This window comes from Entelurus aequoreus, linkage group LG22 (genome assembly GCF_033978785.1).
Source record: "Entelurus aequoreus isolate RoL-2023_Sb linkage group LG22, RoL_Eaeq_v1.1, whole genome shotgun sequence".
Classification (NCBI taxonomy): Eukaryota; Metazoa; Chordata; class Actinopteri; order Syngnathiformes; family Syngnathidae; genus Entelurus; species Entelurus aequoreus.
Genome location: NC_084752.1, coordinates 31,830,648 through 31,844,424, shown reverse-complemented (window position 1 = coordinate 31,844,424; position 13,777 = coordinate 31,830,648). Strand labels below are relative to the sequence as shown.

Here is a 13,777-nt window from a genome sequence, read left to right as displayed (position 1 = left end):
GCTCCATCACCAGCCTTTCCTTCTCCTGCCTGTAGCCCAGTGTTATAGATTTCAGGGGCAGCTGCAGTGAGTTCCATCCATACAGGCCATTGTGTGGAAAACCAAAATTTTTGTATTTGCAAACCTTACAAAAACAACTGATTCTAGTAAAACTCACATGGATTCAATATTACAGGCATTTTTAGATATTTTGCATGTTTTGTTTAGGAATTATGATGGAATACATTGTTATTGCTTTTTTCGCATTATCTCAGGATTTTAAGAACATTACTGTCATAGTGAGTAAAAAAAGACGTTTTGTTTTTGCAAACCTAACAAAAAAATGTTTTCCAGTAAAACTCACAAAGATACATTTCTCCAGGTAATATTAGCCATTTTGCAAAGTGGTTTAGGAGTTATGTTTAAATAATTATCATATTGAGTGTGACAGTATACTGTCATTGTGTGTAAAACCAAAATTTTTGTATTTGCAAACCTTACAAAAACAACTGATTCTAGTAAAACTCACATGGATTCAATATTACATACATTTTTAGACATTTTGCATGTTTTGTTTAGGAATTAAGATAAAATAAATTTGTATTGCTTTTTTCCCATCATCTCAGGATTTTAAGAACATTACTGTCATATTGAGTAAAAAAACTACTTTTTGTGTTTGAAAGCCTTAAAAAAGCATATGTTTTGAGTAAAACTCTCAAAAATGTATTATTTCAAGAATTATTAGTCATTTTTCATGTGAAGTTTGTCAGTTATGTTTAAATAACTGTCATATTGAGTCTGACAGTATACTTGTTTGTCATTGTGTGTAAAACCTAATTTTTGGTATTTGCAAACATTCCAAAAACAACTGATTCTAGTTAAATTCACATGGATTCAATATTACATGCATTTTTAGACATTTTGCATGTTTAGTTTAGGAATTATGATAGAATACATTTTTATTGCTTTTTTCGCATTATCTCAGGATTTTAAGATTATTACTGTCATATTGAGTATAAAACTACTTTTTGTGTTTTCAAGCCTAAAAAAAGCACATGTTTCGAGTAAAACTCACAATAATGCATTATTTCAGGCATTATTAGTCATTTTTTCATGTGCAGTTTATCAGATAGGTTTAAAAAACTGTCATACTGAGTGTGACAGTATACTGTCATTGTGTGTAAAACCAAAATTTTTGTATTTGCAAACCTTACAAAAACAACTGATTCTAGTAAAACTCACATGGATTCAATATTACATACATTTTTAGATATTTTGCATGTTTTGTTTAGGAATTAAGATAAAATAAATTTGTATTGCTTTTTTCGCATCATCTCAGGATTTTAAGAACATTACTGTCATATTGAGTAAAAAAAACTACTTTTTGTGTTTGAAAGCCTTAAAAAAGCATATGTTTTGAGTAAAACTCTCAAAAATGTATTATTTCAGGCATTATTAGTCATTTTTCATGTGAAGTTTGTCAGTTATGTTTAACTAACTGTCATATTGAGTCTGACAGTATACTGTCATTGTGTGTAAAACCTAATTTTTGGTATTTGCAAACCTTCCAAAAACAACTGATTCTAGTTAAATTCACATGGATTCAATATCACATGCATTTTTAGACATTTTGCATGTTTAGTTTAGGAATTATGATGGAATACATTTTTATTTCTTATTTCACATTATCTCAGGATTTTAAGAACATTACTGTCATATTAAGTATAAAACTACTTTTTGTGTTTGCAAGCCTTAAAAGCATATGTTTTGAGTAAAACTCACAAGAATGCATTATTTCAGGCATTATTAGTCATTTTTCATGTGTAGTTTAGGAGTTATGTTTAAATAACTGTCATATCATCATTTATTGAGTGTGGCAGTTATACTGGTATGTGGGCTTGTATTAAGCCTCAGGGAGTTGAACGCCCCAGCCTTACATACCCTTGTGCAAGGTGTAGCACCCGAATCCCCCCCCCCCATGAACCAAACTAGAAGAGGATGCGTTACCCGGCCCGGAGGAAGCCCGGGGCCCTCCTCCGGAGCTAGGCCAATTCGGGACAGCAGAGTCTGACTTTCGGGACGTGGAACATCTCTACGCTGGTGGGGAAGGAGCCTGAGCTGGTGCGACAGGTGGAGCGCTACCGGTTGGATCTGGTGGGGCTTACCTCTACGCATAGCAAGGGCTCTAAAACCACACTCCTGGACAAGGGATGGACCTTGTTCACTTCTGGAGTTGCTCAGGGTGTGAGGGCACAGGCGGGAGTGGGGATACTCACGAGTCCCCGGCTGAGTGCCTGTGCGTTGGAGTTCACCCCAGTGGACAAGAGGGTCGCCTCCCTTCGCCTTAGGGTTGGAGGGGGGAAAACTCTGACTGTTGTTTGTGCGTACGCACCAAACAAGAGTTCAGAGTATTCGGCCTTCTTGGATACCTTGCATGGGGTCCTGTATGGGGCGCCGGCAGGGGATTCCATAGTCTTGCCGGGGTACTTCACCGCGCACATGGGCAATGACGGTGATACTTGGACTGGCGTGATTGGGAGGAACGGTCTCCCTGATCTGAACCTGAGTGGTGGATTGTTATTGGACTTCTGTGCTAGTCACGGACTTGCGATAACAAACACCATGTTCAAGCATAAGGATGCTCATAGGTGTACCTGGTACCAGAGCACCCAAGGCCAAAGATCAATGATCCATTTTGTAATCGTATCAGCTGATCTGAGGCCGTATGTTTTGGACACTCGGGTGAAGAGAGGGGCTGAACTTTCAACTGATCACCATCTGGTGGTGAGTTGGGTTAGATGGCGGGGGAACCTCTGGACAGACCTGGCAAACCCAAGCGTGTAGTGCGGGTGAACTGGGAACGTTTGGAGGAGTCCTCTGTCCGGAAGGACTTCAACTCCCACCTCCGGCGGGACTTCTCTGCCATCCCTGTGGAGGTTGGGGACATTGAACAGGAATGGGCCTGTATTGCTAAAGCTGCAGCTGCGAGCTGTGGCCAGAAGGTCTTAGGTGCCTCAAGGGGCGGTAACCCTCGAACACCCTGGTGGACAGTCAGGGAAGCCGTCCGACTGAAGAAGGAGTCCTACCGGGGTACGTTATCCCAGGGGACTCCGGAGTTAGTTGCAAGGTACCGACGGGCCCGAAGGGCAGCGGCCGTGGCTGTGGACGAGGCTAAGCAGAGGGTGTGGGAGCAGTTCGGGGAATCCATGGAGAAGGACTATCGGGAGGCACCAGAGCTGTTCTGGAAGACCATACGGCACCTCAGGAGGGGGAAGCAGGGAACCATCCAAGCTGTGTACAGCAAGGATGGGACTTTGCCGACTTCAAGTGAGGAAGTCGTAGGGCGTTGGAAAGAGCACTTTGAGGAACTCCTGAGCCCAAATACATCAGACACACCCTGCCTGATAGGAGCAGGGCCTGAGGATGATGGGGGATCGACGTTGATCTCTCGGAGTGAAGTCACTGAGGTAGTTAGACAACTCCACAGTGGCAAAGCTCCGGGGGTTGACGAGATCCGTCCAGAAATGCTGAAGGCTCTGGGTGTTGATGGGCTGTCTTGGTTTATACGCCTTTTGAACATTGCGTGGAAGTCTGGGACGGTGCCGAGGGAGTGGAAGACTGGGGTGGTGGTTCCCCTTTTCAAAAAGGGAGACCAGAGGGTGTGTGCTAATTACAGGGGTATCACACTACTCAGCCTCCCTGGGAAAGTTTACGCCAAGGTACTGGAAAGGAGGGTCCGGCCGATAGTCGAACCTCAGATTCAAGAGGAGCAATGTGGATTCCGTCCTGGTCGTGGAACAACTGACCAACTCTTTACTCTTGCGGGAATCCTGGAGAAGGCCTGGGAGTATGCCTATCCAGTCTACATGTGCTTTGTGGATTTGGAGAAGGCGTATGACCGGTCCCCCGGGAGATCTTGTGGGAGCTGCTGAGGGAGTACGGAGTGAGGGGAACCCTGCTGAGGGCCATCCAATTTCTGTACAACCAAAGCGAGAGTTGTGTCCGGGTGCTTGGATGTTTGTCAGATCCGTTTCCAGTGGGGGTTGGTCTTCGCCAGGGCTGCGCTCTGTCACCTATCCTGTTTGTGATTTTCATGGACAGGATTTCTAGGCAGAGTCGTGGCCATGGTGGAGAGGGCATACGTCTCGGGGGGATAAAGGTTGCGTCACTTCTGTTTGCAGATGATGTGGTCCTGATGGCACCTTCGGTTCGTGACCTTCAGCTCTCACTGGATCGGTTCGCAGCCGAGTGTTCAGCGGCTGGAATGAGGATCAGCATCTCCAAATCTAAAGCCATGGTTCTCAGCAGGAAACCGATGGTTTGTACAGTCCAGGTAGGGGACGAGACTCTGTCCCAGGTGGAGGAGTTTAAGTATCTCGGGGTCTTGTTCACGAGTGAGGGAAACATGGAGAAGGAAATCAGCCGGAGAATCAGAGCAGCTGGTCTCTCTGCCGCACTGTTGTGACGAAACGAGAGCTGAGCCAGAAGGCAAAGCGCTCGGTCTACCGAGCTATCTACATTCCTACTCTCACCTCCATTCATGAAGTGTGGGTAATGACCAAAAGAAAAAGATCGCGGATACAAGCGGCCGAAATGAGTTTCTTCAATTTGGGTGGCTGGCATCTCCCTTAGAGATAGGGTGAGAAGTTCAGTCACCCGAGAGAGACTCGGAGTAGAGCCGCTGCTCCTTCGCTCGGAAAGGAGCCAGTTTCGGTGGTTCGGGCATCTCGTGAGGATGCCTCACGAGCATCTCCCTAGGGAGGTCCTCGTTTCACGTCCCACTGGGAGGAGACCCAGCGGCAGGCCAAGGACCAGATGGGGGGATTACATCTCCTCTCTGGCCTGGGAACGCTTCAGGATTCCCCAAGAGGAAGTTGCAAATGTTGCTCTGGAGAGGGAAGTCTGGGGGTCTCTGCTGGAGCTGTTGTCCCCGCGACCCGATTCCGGATAAGCGGTTGAAGATGGATGGATGGATACTGTCATATTGAGTAAAAAAAAACCAATATGTCTTTGCAAACCTTACAAAAGAAAATGTTTCTAGTAAAACTCACAAAGATACATTTCTTCACGCGTTATTAGACATTTGTCATGTGTGGTTTAGGAGTTATGTTTAAATAACTGTCACATTGAGTGTGACAGTATACTGCCATAGTGAGTAAAACCCAGTTTTTGTATTTGCAAACCTTACAAAAACAACTGATTATAGTAAAACTCACATAGATACAATATTACAGGTATTTTTAGACATAATGCATGTTTGGTTTTGGAGTTATGTTTATATAATTTTCATATTTGGAAAGTCAAGATGGCGGCGCTTCACGGCGGCAGCTTCTTGCATGCGCTCTTGGAAGTGTAGACCGATTTGGCAAAAATACCCGTCAATTCAGTCAATTTCATGGCTGGCTCACAGCGTGTTCACTCCGTGATCACTTACGACCGACTTACGATTCTGGATGCGGAGAGATCGGGCCATTTTGGGCTGAAAGATGCGTGTACGGTGGACCTACTCGCTAGCTTGGAAATTCTTCGCGAGCTACATCCAGCAGTGGCCTTTGAAGCAGCGGCGTCCACTACCAGCGGGGACCGTCAACGAAAGAGACGTAAGCGGTGCGCTCGGAAGCAGAAGCGGGGATGTCGGGCGGGGCTAACAACAAAGCTAAAGGCGTTGTTGTTAGCGGGGCTAACGAAAAAGCTAAAAAAAAAAAAAAGCTAAAAGCTAATCCTCAAAGAAGCGCTAATAAGGAGTCTGTTAAGCTAGAACTAGCCAGTGCCAGGCAGGATAATCCCTGCACACATAGCAATTATCTTAGAATAATATACAACTCACATAATGTTTTTTCTGCGTCAGAGGTGGACATGCATTTTACTGAGGTGGCAAACAATCCAAAAATTCCTGTCATATCAATTCCTAGATATGGTCGAAAGTATTTAAAGTGCACTACGCACAATAAACGTAACATTATTAATATTGCTACTACGGATACTTTCAACAAAAACAGCCCACTACCTATAATATGGGCTTTTTAAACATAAGATCATTGTCTTCCAAAACGTTATTAGTTAATGAAGTCATTAGAGACAACAATCTTGATGTCGTTGGTCTAGCCGAGACCTGGCTCAAACCAGACAAATTTTTTGCACTGGGTGAGGCGTCTCCTCCTGGCTATACGGGAACGCATATTGCCCGTCCCATTAAAAGGGGTGGGGGTGTTGCACTAATATACAACAAAAACTTTAGCCTTACCTCGGACCTAAATAATAAATATAACTCGTTTGAGGTGCTTACTATGAGGTTTGTCACACCGCTGCCTCTGCACCTGGCTGTCATCTACCGCCCCCCAGGGCCCTATTCGGACTTTATCAATGAATTTTCAGAGTTCGTTGCTGATCTAGTGACGCACGCCAACAATATAATCATAATGGGAGACTTTAACATCCATATGAATACCCCATCGGACCCTCCATGCGTGGCGCTCCAGACTATAATTGATAGCTGTGGTCTTACACAAATAATAAATGAACCCACGCATCGCAACGGTAATACGATAGATCTAGTGCTTGTCAGGGGTGTCACAACCTCCAAAGTTACGATACTCCCGTACACTAAAGTAATGTCCGATCATTTCCTTATAAAATTCGAAGTTCTGACTCATTGTTAACAAACTAATAATAATAATAATAACTACTATGGCCGCCGCAACATTAATACTGCCACAACAACGACTCTTACTGACCTACTGCCCTCGGTAATGGCACCATTCCCAAATTATGTGGGCTCTATTGGTAACCTCACTAACAACTTTAACGACGCCCTGCGCGACACCATTGATAGTGTGGCACCGCTAAAGCTAAAAAGGGCCCCTAAAAGGCGTACCCCATGGTTTACAGAAGAAACTAAAGCCCAGAAATTATCATGTAGAAAGCTGGAACGCAAATGGCGTGCGACTAAACTTGAGGTTTTCCATCAAGCATGGAGTGATAGTTTAATAACTTATAAATGCATGCTTACCTCAGTTAAAGCTAAATATTACTCAAATCTCATCCACCTCAACAAAAATGATCCTAAATTTTTGTTTAGTACAGTAGCATCGCTAACCCAACAAGGAACTCCTCCCAGTAGCTCCACCCACTCAGCAGATGACTTTATGAATTTCTTTAATAAGAAAATTGAAGTCATTAGAAAAGAGATTAAAGACAATGCATCTCAGCTACAACTGGGTTATATTAACACAGATACGACTGTATATACAACGGACACTGCCCTCCAAAATAGTTTCTCTCTCTTTGATGAAATAACATTGGAGGAATTGTTAAAATGTGTAAATGAGACGAAACAAACAACATGTTTACTTGACCCAATTCCTGGGAAACTTATCAAGGAGCTTTTTGTATTATTAGGTCCATCAGTGTTAAATATTATAAACGTATCACTTTCCTCTGGCACTGTTCCCCTAGCATTCAAAAAAGCGGTTATTCATCCTCTACTCAAAAGACCTAACCTCGATCCTGACCTCATGTTAAACTACCTTCCGTTTATATCGAAAATCCTCGAAAAAATTGTCGCACATCAGCTAAATGAACACTTAGCGTCTAACAAACTCTGTGAACCTTTTCAATCCGGTTTCAGGGCAAATCACTCTACGGAGACAGCCCTCGCAAAAATGACTAATGATCTATTGCTAACAATGGATTCTGATGCGTCATCTATGTTGCTGCTTCTTGATCTTAGCGCCGCTTTCGATACTGTTGATCATAATATTTTATTAGAGCGTATCAAAACGCGTATTGGGATGTCAGACTTAGCCTTGTCTTGGTTTAACTCTTATCTTACTGACAGGATGCAGTGTGTCTCCCATAACAATGTGACCTCGGACTATGTTAAGGTAACGTGCGGAGTTCCCCAGGGTTCGGTTCTTGGCCCTGCACTCTTTAGTATTTACATGCTGCCGCTAGGTGACATCATACGCAAATACGGTGTTAGCTTTCACTGTTATGCTGATGACACCCAACTCTACATGCCCCTAAAGCTGACCAACACGCCGGATTGTAGTCAGCTGGAGGCGTGTCTTAATGAAATTAAACAATGGATGTCCGCTAACTTTTTGCAACTCAACGCTAAGAAAACGGAAATGCTGATTATCGGTCCTGCTCAACACCGACATCTATTTAATAATACCACCTTAACATTTGACAACCAAACAATTAAACAAGGCGACTCGGTAAAGAATCTAGGTATTATCTTCGACCCAACTCTCTCGTTTGAGTCACACATTAAGAGTGTTACTAAAACGGCCTTCTTTCATCTCCGTAATATCGCTAAAATGCGTTCCATTTTGTCCACAAACGATGCTGAGATCATTATCCATGCGTTCGTTACATCTCGTCTCGATTACTGTAACGTTTTATTTTCGGGCCTCCCTATGTCTAGCATTAAAAGATTACAGATGGTACAAAATGCGGCTGCTAGACTTTTGACAAAAACAAGAAAGTTTGATCATATTACGCCTATACTGGCTCACCTGCACTGGCTTCCTGTGCACCTAAGATGCGACTTTAAGGTTTTACTACTTACGTATAAAATACTACACATATACGGTCCTCTCCAAGGTTTCTCATAGTCCAGGGGTCGGCAACCCGCGGCTCCGGAGCCGCATGCGGCTCCTTGACCACTCTGATGCGGCTCAGCTACATGCATGCCAACCCCCTCGATTTTCCCAGGAGACTTATGGATGTCAGTGTCTCTCATAGACTACTCCCAGGGAAAAATAATCCTATTAACACTCTAATTACTATATAAAGGGCGTGCCCTAATTGCACTGCAGTAATTGTCCTCTATAGCATTTACTTACGGCGTGCCAGGCCAGCCACATGTTGCATGTTGTTATTACTTGCTCACACAGGAGACAGTAGTGATGGGTCCGGCAACACCGATGCATCGGCGCATGCGTCGAGCTCATAGAGCGATACCCTGTGTCGGTGCGCGTATCGCTTTTAGAAAGTCACGTGACCGAACACGAGCTGTTTTGGTCACGTGACCGCTCATGAGCTGTTCTGGTCATGTGACCGCTCATGAACTGTATCGCACTGACGCCTGCGCGCCAAACTGTGTTTATTAGGAAGCGGCGCAATGCGTGTTGTTGACGAACACCATTAGGGCCGCTTGTTGTCACTGTCACTCAAAGTTGCATTTCAAAATTACACAGAATAAATGTGTTTATTTTGTTTAGAATTCAGATGGGTTTGATTTGGTGCGCGGCATATATTGGCTGTGCGGCGCACGGTGTGCGCGGAGGACGCTTGAGCACTGCGCAATTGCGCAGGCGCGCACCTTGGGAACGTTGCTCACAGGGCACAGAGGAGGCGTCAGTGCGATACAGTTCGCGTATCGGTCACGTGACCAAAGCAGCTCATGATCGGTCACGTGACTTTCTAAAAGCGGTACGCGCACCGACACAGGGTTTCGCTCTATGAGCTCGACGCATGCGCCTATGCATCTGTGTTGCATGCCCCATCACTACTGTTACTAGAGAAGGTACAGGAATGACGGCGTGGCGAAGTTGGTAGCGTGGCCGTGCCAGCAATCGGTTACTGGGGTTCAATCCCCACCTTCTACCATCCTGGTCATGATACATGTTCACATTATTTGACTGTATCTAAAAAAGATAAAAATATATTTTTATTTAAATGAAGATATGAAATAATCCTAAATGAAATACAATGACTTGGTTTATATTATTGTATATACTAGGTCATAAAATCAGTGTCAGTTGAGTCGGTCCATATGTTGCCTGTAGGGATTTTTAATGTCCAGCAGATGTCAGTATTTAGTGACACAGTATCGACACAGTATCAATACAGATTTGCAATGTGTCGAAACGCTTCATGAGGCCTTATCAACCCATCACTAGGAGACAGCAAAGCATAGTTACTCATCAGCCACACAGCTTACACTGACGGTAGCCGTATCAAACAACTTCAACATTGTTACGTTACAAATATGCGCCACACTGTGAACCCACACCAAAAAAGAATGAAAAACACATTTCTGGAGAACATCCCACTGTAACACAACATAAACACAACACAACCATTACCCAGAATCCCATGCAGTCCTAACTCTTCCGGTCTACATTATACACCCCGCTACCACCAAATCCCCCGAGTAACCCCTGGCTGCAGCCCGCAGATCGAGGAGGGGCTTATTTTCCCTCAATGTGGGCGGGCTCAACGTTGAGCCCGCGGAACCAATCTGGTGGCGGAGATCCGGCACAGCACAATGACTTAATATGGAAAAAGGTTAATGTAACGTTTGAGTTTGAGTTTGAGTTTATTTCGAACATGCAAGCATACAACATGATACATCACAATTTCCAGTTTCTTTTCAACATGTATTTGATAGACTTAGACATTCCTACTTTTAACTTGTCAAATGTGTTTTTTTTACCATGAAAAAATATATATATATATATATATATATATATATATATATATATATATATATATATATATATATATATATATATATATATATATATATATATATATATATATATATATATATATATATATAAACCATAGCATTTACCATGAAAAAAAAAAGAATAATAATTATATACAAACCATAGCATTTCCAAAAGAGTATAGACACATATTATTTTGCACACTCAATTATATTAGCTAAGTCAAATAAACCAAAGACAGAAGACTTTGCATCATTGATTTTATTTTTCACCCCAGGCTAAAAATGTTTGATCTGTAAAGAAAAAAAATGTTGTAGCCTAGCCAAATACATTCCTTAAGCTCCCATAAATGTTTAACAATGGCAAGTATCAAGGTATTTTTCTGGCCCATAACAAGCAACCCTGTTCCTTGTTTCCAGTTCTGTTCATTTTCCACTGTCTTGAAAGGAAACAGATTGCGGTTCTTATAGGCACAATAACAATGCAAGATGTAAAACTAAGGTAATTGAAATAAGTGGAGGAATTACGCTTTAGTCTAGCAATAGTTGACTACAAGACTAATTAATCACATGACCTCTCACCTGTAGCCCTCCTTGCACTCGTCGCCGTTTTCTGTCCTGCAATCGGTCTTCTTCAGACCTTAGTGATTTAATGACAACATACATTCACTATGAAAACATTCATGTTGGTCTGTTGACCGTGAGTAAAACATTTTTTTTGTGATTTGTGATATTCAAAGCACTTACGGCATGGGGAAGTTCTGCAGGAGAGCGAGACACCACCATCTCCTAATTTGCAGCATGTTTTCCTTTGAAGAAGGAAATGCAGGAAGATGTTAATATCCATCCATCCATCCATTTTCTGCCGCTTATTCCCTTCGAGGTCGCGAGGGGCGCTGGAGCCTATCTCAGCTACAATTGGGCGGAAGGCGGGGTACACCCTGGACAAGTCGCCACCTCATCGCAGAGATGTTAATATGTTGTAAAAAAAAATAACACCTTGTACACTAAGCATAATGTGTCACGATTTACACATACCTCTCTGAAATCACAATTGGCCCCCATTACAATGTACAGAGTGTACTGTAAGCCAAGAGGTACTGCTTAATATAATGTCAGGCGTATTCCCAAGGATACATTTTTTTCAATACAAATTAATGTGGTTTTAATGTAGCAAGCAAACATTTTGACAGACAACAGCAATGCTATAACATGCTGATTTGGTCTTACCATCAAAACAAACACGCCACAGTTGTTGGAGCACCCTTGCTTTGTTAGGCCCTGAGGTGTGAACAATGTATTTTAATAAAAGTATGGCAAGAAAATAGTAAAAAGTTAGCAAATGCTATTATGTCATGTCTCACCTGGACATCATTCACACCAAGTTCTCTCCAGGGGCCAGAAGAGAGGCTGTGAGCAACGTGTCTGTACAAATAATAAGCCAAATAAAAGTCACTCAACTTCAATCAACTTTTGATTGAAAAGCATGCATAAACGCTTGTAACAAAGCCTGAACTGAATAAGGAAGAGGTTGGAACTTCAAATCAAAAAGTTTTCATAACAGGCTTAAACAGAACTGCCCGTCTCAAAAAAGATAAATAGTTCTGTTTCCATCTGTTTAAGGAATCAAAATAGTTGGAATATGGAATGGAATATTTTAGATCAAATAAAAACAGAACCATTAATTAAAACAAACAAAGGACAAGTGGTTTAAAACAGAACTACCACTGTCCAGGAGGTGCCCTAAAAACCTGAATAGACTGGTTCTACTCTCATCTCTCCAAGACATGAGACAGCTAGTGGAAGAAAACAAAGTCTTAATACGTGTATGATTATATGAGTGACATTCATAGATAACCACAGTGGCACAATAGTTAACTTTACCAGTTGTTCCTGGCTGTATTGGAGTTTCTGTCCCCAGTATGCAGTGTGTGCTGAAAACTTGTGGAGACTAGGGAAGTCTCCATGAGGTCTCTGCTCACTGTCATCATTTACTAGTGTAGAAAGCAACAACCGAAAAATAAAATCAAGTGTGAAATGTCACATTTCTCATTTGAATGATGTGCAAAATAGAGCCAAAACTTTTTGATTTGAAGTTCCAACCTCTTCCTTATTCAGTTCAGGCTTTGTTACAAGCGTTTATGCATGCTTTTCAATCAAAAGTTGATTGAAGTTGAGTGACTTTTATTTGGCTTATTATTTGTACAGACACGTTGCTCACAGCCTCTCTTCTGGCCCCTGGAGAGAGCTTGGTGTGAATGATGTCCAGGTGAGACATGACATAATAGCATTTGCTAACTTTTTACTATTTTCTTGCCATACTTTTATTAAAATACATTGTTCACACCTCAGGGCCTAACAAAGCAAGGGTGCTCCAACAACTGTGGCGTGTTTGTTTTGATGGTAAGACCAAATCAGCATGTTATAGCATTGCTGTTGTCTGTCAAAATGTTTGCTTGCTACATTAAAACCACATTAATTTGTATTGAAAAAAATGTATCCTTGGGAATACGCCTGACATTATATTAAGCAGTACCTCTTGGCTTACAGTACACTCTGTACATTGTAATGGGGGCCAATTGTGATTTCAGAGAGGTATGTGTAAATCGTGACACATTATGCTTAGTGTACAAGGTGTTATTTTTTTTACAACATATTAACATCTCTGCGATGAGGTGGCGACTTGTCCAGGGTGTACCCCGCCTTCCGCCCAATTGTAGCTGAGATAGGCTCCAGCGCCCCTCGCGACCTCGAAGGGAATAAGCGGCAGAAAATGGATGGATGGATGGATATTAACATCTTCCTGCATTTCCTTCTTCAAAGGAAAACATGCTGCAAATTAGGAGATGGTGGTGTCTCGCTCTCCTGCAGAACTTCCCCATGCCGTAAGTGCTTTGAATATCACAAATCACAAAAAAAATGTTTTACTCACGGTCAACAGACCAACATGAATGTTTTCATAGTGAATGTATGTTGTCATTAAATCACTAAGGTCTGAAGAAGACCGATTGCAGGACAGAAAACGGCGACGAGTGCAAGGAGGGCTACAGGTGAGAGGTCATGTGATTAATTAGTCTTGTAGTCAACTATTGCTAGACTAAAGCGTAATTCCTCCACTTATTTCAATTACCTTAGTTTTACATCTTGCATTGTTATTGTGCCTATAAGAACCGCAATCTGTTTCCTTTCAAGACAGTGGAAAATGAACAGAACTGGAAACAAGGAACAGGGTTGCTTGTTATGGGCCAGAACAATACCTTGATACTTGCCATTGTTAAACATTTATGGGAGCTTAAGGAATGTATTTGGCTAGGCTACAACATTTTTTTTCTTTACAGA

At 42.4% G+C, this 13,777-nt stretch overlaps 1 long non-coding RNA gene across 1 annotated transcript in view; it reads left to right on the top strand.

Annotated features, from left to right (window-relative positions):
• LOC133639538 (uncharacterized) overlaps positions 1-13,777 on the top strand; it is a 717,313-nt gene extending 703,536 nt beyond the window's left edge. Inside the window, exons 2-6 of the long non-coding RNA XR_009823808.1 lie at positions 12,647-12,707; positions 12,791-12,841; positions 13,262-13,323; positions 13,431-13,488; positions 13,631-13,777. This is a non-coding gene — a long non-coding RNA (uncharacterized LOC133639538). The remainder of the gene's footprint in view (positions 1-12,646; positions 12,708-12,790; positions 12,842-13,261; positions 13,324-13,430; positions 13,489-13,630) is intronic.